General features: G+C 31.5%; 1 long non-coding RNA gene and 1 other non-coding gene across 2 annotated transcripts; one reads left to right on the top strand and one right to left on the bottom strand.

Moving 5' to 3' along the window:
* Positions 1-364: 364 nt before the first annotated feature.
* LOC148300261 (uncharacterized) lies at positions 365-7,204 on the top strand. The gene is made up of 3 exons (XR_015838958.1): positions 365-490; positions 3,113-3,265; positions 7,121-7,204. It is a non-coding gene; the product is annotated as an uncharacterized LOC148300261 (long non-coding RNA).
* On the bottom strand, positions 4,071-4,141 carry TRNAG-GCC (transfer RNA glycine (anticodon GCC)). The gene has a single exon. It is a non-coding gene; the product is annotated as a tRNA-Gly (tRNA).
* Positions 7,205-7,502: the final 298 nt, after the last annotated feature.

Raw genomic sequence — 7,502 nt, 5'->3', positions numbered from 1 at the left:
GGATCCGATTGAAAAAAATATCTAACATACCCTGTCGCGATTCTCGAAAAAGTCAGAGATAAATTACTAAGATAACTAACTAGACCATAAAAGATTAATCTATATGATCTCAATGGAAACTTAGCGTAATAAAAATTAACTTTCAATGAGCTTTCAAGCAGGTTTACAGCACATATTTTTGGTAATTTATACTTTCCCTAAGTACTTGATCATTACAAATTAAGAAATATTTATTTTTTAACTGGCAGCCCTTTTTGCAGGATAACTGGGGCTAAGTTCATGTTTATGTGACTGTCATCATCAATTTTCTCTATGGTTTTCTTAACGTTTTGCCGATAATTGCTAGCTGTAATCCGGATCTTTTTTTACTGATTTAATTACAGTAAAATGAATACTATACAATAATTGGTTTGAAACCCTGAATTGTCCATGCATCTTTTGTTAAAAAGAAAACAAATACAGTCCGCTTGAACACAGAACTATGAAAATGGTAACGGTGGGTTTTTTAAATTAGTAATTTTATATTTGTATATCATTTGATAGTAAAGGTCTCGTGGTAAACGATATATTTACCTATGAAATTATTAACTTATAAGCAAATACGTGTTAATACTAAATTTCAGTTTGTACTTGAGTTGTGACACATCAGTAAATGATACGTTTTCGATTACCCGATTCGGATAATATTCGTTATTTTTTCTCGGTTAATTATTCGTTTTCGACAAGTTTTTAGGGCACATTGTCATATTGTCAAACATATTAATAAGGTGCTAGAAATATGCAATACACTACCAAATTTGCCTACTGGTTGGCATTATTAGCTTGAAATTATCGATAATTAACGGATTTAAAGAAATTTTTCATCGCCCAAATCTAGTTTGTAGTCACGGTATAAAACACATCTCTTGAAATATAATAAAATGACAACTTTGTATATAATAATAATAATAATAACCCTTATCCGCACCTCAATGGTGCATAGGGCACTGCGTCATATAAACGCATAGTTATCTTGATCGTTTACACATGAAGGAAAGGTGATCAGCCCTCCGCTTCAAGTACCAGTCCAGGGTAATATTGAATAAATATTACAGTGAAAAAATCACTCATATTTATTCTTACCCCCCCTGGGAATCGAACCCGGGTCCTCCAGAACGGTAGCCGAGCGTGCTGACCATTACACTACGGAGGCGGACAAGTATATAGTTATTTCTATATTTATCTTTGACCATTGACCGGGTTTCGTCGTTACCGACATCATTGGACTGGCTGGAGGTTAGACAAAATTATATTTATAGTTTTAGACCCAACAAGGCAGGGATTGAAATCCATGATGTTATGTAATTTTTCTGACAAAATGAATTTAAATTGAATGGTTTTTAGTGATGTAAAATCATGGGTTTCAACCCTTGACTTCTGTATACAACATGAAATTTTGTCTCCCACTAGTCTGATGATGTCGGTTACGACGAACCCTGGTCACTGGTCAAATAAAATAAATATGGAAAAAACTATATACCTAGCTATTATTTTATTATATGAAATGTAGTTCCACCAGTGGAGCGAATGTATAACGAGAGAATGACTAAGGAAATATATATGTGCAAGAAAAAGACAAGGCACGATCAGATCAATCAGAATCTAAAATCTGGTGGTGTCAAAAGTCTGCGTAATCGGAGGGCATGTACGACTAGATGTATGGATGAGAAGGAGGCGAGGAGTGTATGTCAGGACAGAAGAGTGTGGCGTTCCACCCTTTCTGCCTACCCTTGCGGGGAAACGGCGTGATGGTAGTAGTAGTAGTAGTTCCACCAAGAAATGTCAGTGCAAAGCTCAAAATACCCATTGAAGAATGGTAACGAAACAAAATCGTTGTTTTTCACATTTTCGATTATTAAATATTTTAGTTGTTATGTGGAACGTATGAGTGAAGAAAGAAGGGTTAAAAAAAATTATGAAGCGAATGTAGTTGGAAAAAGAAGCAGAGGAAAACTTGGCACAATCAGGTATGTCAAATGCTTGAAAGCGGCCGGGTCAGGAGTCGTAATAATCGTCGGGTATGTTTGAGGAGATGCATGAATGTAGAAGAGGCGAAGAATGTTTGCAAATACAGAGTGGTAAGGCGTTCGATTCTCTCAGCCTACCCCTGCGGGGAAGCAGCGTGGTGGTTAGTTAGTTAGTTAAGTATTTTAGTATTTATTTTTATCTGAAGTTCGTAGAATTCAGGGGTTTTCAACAAGTTCTATGACGTTACCGAATGAGTGGTGGGTTTCGATTTTAGCGTTGGCAGGAAGTCACCAGTTCCTAGTAGTGTGATGTGGCGGGCGACCTTAGCGTGATGAATAATAGGTTCGTTGGCAATGAAATCCAGTTAACCCGCAACGTACCCGTATAACGTAAAGCACCAGCAAACGCACACATGCAACATGGAGTTGTCGCAAAATATACGCAACACCAGTTTGAAGTACGCATTAATACTAATAATATGATTTATTTTATTTTAAATTTTAATTTTACTTGGTACATACCATGATTTCTTAAAATCCATCATACACGTGTTTACGAACTTATTTAAAAAAAAATTGAAACAGTCAATAAAATAAATAAAATATAAAACAAAAAACTTGTATAGAACCACTTTTTAGTTTATTAATGTAAACATGACGATAATTAATTAACATTAATGTAAGTTTCGAGAACTACAGATGTTTTCATCAGAAGGTGAAAATTCAAACCGTTTGTAGTAATACCTTTTGATGAGAACATTTGTAGTTCTCGAAACTAGTTATGTTTACATTAATATACTTTAAGGTGGCTCTTTACATATATTTTTTTATTGCGTTCACATTTATATAAGTATTTTTTTTTTATTTGCTCAATTTACGACTTCTATTTTTTACTGTTAACATTTAAATATGTAATTCATACGTGTTGAAGTTAATACATAAAGGTGTATTATTTCTAATGTATATTATATACAAAACCTTCAAATTATAGATATACGTTGACGTATGTCTTACTTAAATTATATTGATCAATAAATCTATAAAATTTGTAATAATAATTAATTGGCTTTACCAGCGCTTGAAGCGACCATTGACCTTCGTTCCAGGAAAAATGCTAATTTATTATCCAATATGGCCGCTGTGACATTGAAACGTTTTTGGGGGGAACATTGTTTTGAAGCTCTCCGTAATACCAGATACCAACCCACGCTTGTAATGCTGATGGATTATCCTGTTCAAGTGGTGATAAGTGATATAAGGTCAGATACTAGTCATCCAGTAAAGTTGAATATAGAAAATAAATACTTATACCCGGATAGTAAATATGAGTCGGTACCTTCCCCAAAAAATATGAGTCGGTACCTACTGATGTTTTTTTTTTTTAAATGTCCTAGATTATATTTTGAAAGCGAACATTCTGTACTGGAAGTGAGAATTTTGACAATTTTTTACACAATTTACAAAAAAAAGATTAGTTGAAAAACACGACAAAATTATAAAATCGAAAAAGCTTTAAAATTGATAAAATAAATTATAATTGCTTCAGCAAATTACTAAAATTGACAAAATATACTTGTACCATATCCACCAAATAATACAAAAATTCCATATATGATCAAAATGGACAAAATCGACATAATTGAAAAACTGACAAAATTGACAAACTTGAACAACTGAGCAAATTCACCAAATTCACCAAGTAGACCCATTCGGCCAAATCATGTTGACGAAATTTATCAAATAAAGCAAATTCAGTATTTTGACAAAATTTACCTGTTTACTGTTTACCTTACCTGTTTCCTGTCAACCATCTGTATGGAATTAATTACTTATAATAGTACTTGTAAGTTCTTACCTTTGATTTCACGGTTCTAATGCGAAGTTTAATACATGGTATTACAACTACATATTACAACTTTTCATAATAAAATAATGTTTTAGTTATTTACCGCATATACAAATAAAAATAGACAACTAAAAAAAAATTAACTGATTGATTAGATTAAGTGCTCTAATAATAAAAGTATCTACAAAATAAAACGGTTTTCAAAAAACAAAACAGTTTGCATCGGCCGGGAATCGAACCCGGGCCGCCCGCGTGGCAGGCGAGCATTCTACCACTGAACCACCGATGCCAACGAACATCACTTCGTAGAACACGATCCGTTCTAAATCAAAATCGTGCAAAACATTGTGTTAGGTTAGGTTATGTAATTTGTGCACATAACTTTCATCAGCGCTCGAAATGCACAAAAAAGAACTATAAATATCTACATAAATTTATCTATGTGTATGAAATTTAGAAAAATCGATCCGACGCGAATTTCTAGGTGGACGAATGTATTTTTTTTAAATATCGTATTACGATACATTAACAACATTTTGAGTGTGTCCAAATACTTGTTCACAAAATCTGGATTATCTCCAATTACAGGAGTTATTTTCATATTATTTTTTGACATCTCATCAAAGATGAAGAAGAATATGGAAGTCTGGGCATTTACGGGGCTGACGACCGTCATAGGCTGGTTTAAGTGATCACTTTACACACGTGTAACATTCACCAATTCTACCCATTATTGACAACCACACTACTCAAATTCTTGGAAGTTCTATATATATGAACCAATTTAGAAACCTTGTTCTTGAATCACTAGAACTTCACTAGAGACATCTATTGGTGAAAATAACTCCTGTAATTGGAGATAATCCAGATTTTGTGAACAAGTATTTGGACACACTCAAAATGTTGTAAATAAATTATCTGGTCAAATTATAAGCTTAGTAATAAAAATGAAAATGGTATTTTCTGGCGTTTCTCATGTGTGTGATTATAATCCAGGATTCGGATCTCACATACTAATATAAGAGTTTCTGCTTGATAAAAAGTTTCTTTACATCTCACCAATAGATGTCTCTAGTGAAGTTCTAGTGATTCAAGAACAAGGTTTCTAAATTGGTTCATATATATAGAACTTCCAAGAATTTGAGTAGTGTGGTTGTCAATAATGGGTAGAATTGGTGAATGTTACACGTGTGTAAAGTGATCACTTAAACCAGCCTATGACGGTCGTCAGCCCAGTAAATGCCCAGACTTCCATATTCTTCTTCATCTTTGATGAGATGTCAAAAAATAATAAGATACATTAAATTTAATATACTTTATTTTTTTCTAAACATATTACGTACATAAGTTATATATATACAAATAATATTCCTGATATTTTGACACATCGGTGGTCGGAATTAATAACAAATTACGTCTCTAATGACTCGGTGTTTTCTAAACCTTTAGGTAATCCTGAAAAGAAGAAGATTCTGCTTACATATTGTAATACCTTATCATGTTATATTTAAAAATAAAAAAATAATATAAAAATATCTGTATTTTCATAAAACTTTAACTCGATAAATCCCACTTGTACCTATGACAAGTAATTTAAAAAAAAAATAGGATAAATAATCAAAAACAATAAAAATCAAATTCATACTAAACAAAATCTTTTAAAATCAAGGGAAGCCTTTTTATGAGCTTCAGGTCTTGTTTTTATTTATTTTGATATTGAACTTATCAGTTAGAACATTTAAACACAGATACGAGTATTACAAAACAAGTATTTGTACTGTTCCAATTTGAAAATTCCACATTTGTAAAAATACTCGGAGGACGGGAGGGAGGAAAAGCGGAAAGATCAAAGCTCAAATCGAAGACAAATTGTACGAAACAAGGGACACGCCACGGTATCAATGTCAACTTACAATGACTGTGATCTCAGCGCTGACAAAGTCGAGTCGAACATATATTAATCTTTAATCAATTTTGATGAACGATATAGGAACTTTCTTTATTTTTTTTTTGCTATAAAGGACTTAGCCCATTTTATGGTCCTGAATTATAAATAAAATTATTTTTCGACTGTAATAAAACTACTAAACAGATTAGTAAACAAAATGTCTCTCGTTCTCATTTTTAATAACCGAGATGTTTACAACATTATGAGTGTGTCCAAATACTTGTTCACAAAATCTGGATTATCTCCAATGGCAGGAGTTATTTTCATATTATTTTATGTATTAATTTTAAATCAAATACAGATTTTTTGAGTCTACTAAGTTGTATTTTATTAACAAAAACACATAAAAAATTATATTGTGACAGTTGTTTCGCCTTGTTAGGGAATTATCAAACGAATGTGAAGATCTTCACATTCGTTTGATATTGCCCTAACAAGGCGAAGCAATTGTCACAATATAATTTTTTATGTGTTTTTGTTAATAAAATACAACTTAGTAGACTCAAAAAATCTGTGTTTGATTTAAAATTAATACATAAATTAAAATGGAGTTCTACAAATTAAACGCCAAATCAATAAATAAATTCATATTATTTTTTGACATCTCATCAAAGATGAAGAAGAATATGGAAGTGAATGTGGAATAAAGAATTTGAGTAGTGTGGTTGTCAATAATGGGTAGAATTGGTGAATGTTACACGTGTGTAAAGTGATCACTTAAACCAGCCTATGTCGTCAGCCCCGTAAATGCCCAGACTTCCATATTCTTCTTCATCTTTGATGAGATGTCAAAAAATAACCGAGATGTTAAATAGAAAACCTCGACTACTACCCTGTACTCATTGCAAGGTCAAATATGAAACATTTGGTAGATCAAATTATACGTATTGTCATTTACATATTTTTTTACTATTCAAGTATCTAATTTTGTCTCGATATACAAGTATACGAATACAAGAGTCGTATAAAGAAAAATAATCAAGTGGCGATTCACATAAAAACTTAATACATTTTTTTCTTATATTTAAAAATAAACCATCGGAGAAGTCAGAACAGATGAATGATTCAATTCCATTGAAATCATCTGAATATTTTGTGACTTCATCGGCTTTTGCAGAAAAGAACGTCTATTTATAATCCGTTTTATTTTCACATTATAGATTCAAAGAAAATATGACTGAAAATAGAAATGATAAAAATATTTTAGGAATAATAATACTATAGATAACGACCTATTTAATTTTCTGAAGGCGCATTACTAATTTGAAAATAAAAAAAAGGATTTCTTTTCTTTTAAAAGGCATATAATTTTTTTTTCAGCTTCTTTTTTGTCGTATTTTTGTGAAAATATGGGCGAAACGGTTCGATCAGTGTCGGTCTTATCTTAAATACCAAAATTCCAGAAAGGCAAAGTTGCGCTCTAAATGAGTCAAAAACACTTTTAGATTCCAATATTGGTACTTATGAAGACTTAGTTCCAAAAATAAAGGAATAATTTTGTACCTTTTTGATAATGTCCGAATGGGTTACATCATTTTTAGAATGTATTTGTTTTTATTTAATTATGAATAAAAATATTCGGATTACATTAAATTTAAGATTGTTAAATTAAAAACTCAAAAACTGGAAAATTTTTTTTTAAATAAATTGACAAACATCTGTTGTCTATGTGAAATAATCAACAAATTACATTATTGAAATG

The sequence above is a fragment of the Brachycentrus maculatus genome, unplaced genomic scaffold, assembly GCF_059751285.1.
Source record: "Brachycentrus maculatus isolate JH-2025_06_01 unplaced genomic scaffold, ASM5975128v1 h1tg000762l, whole genome shotgun sequence".
In the NCBI taxonomy this organism is placed as follows: domain Eukaryota; kingdom Metazoa; phylum Arthropoda; class Insecta; order Trichoptera; family Brachycentridae; genus Brachycentrus; species Brachycentrus maculatus.
The sequence above is the reverse complement of the archived record's forward strand: the minus strand, read 5'-3'. Positions and strand labels throughout refer to the sequence as shown.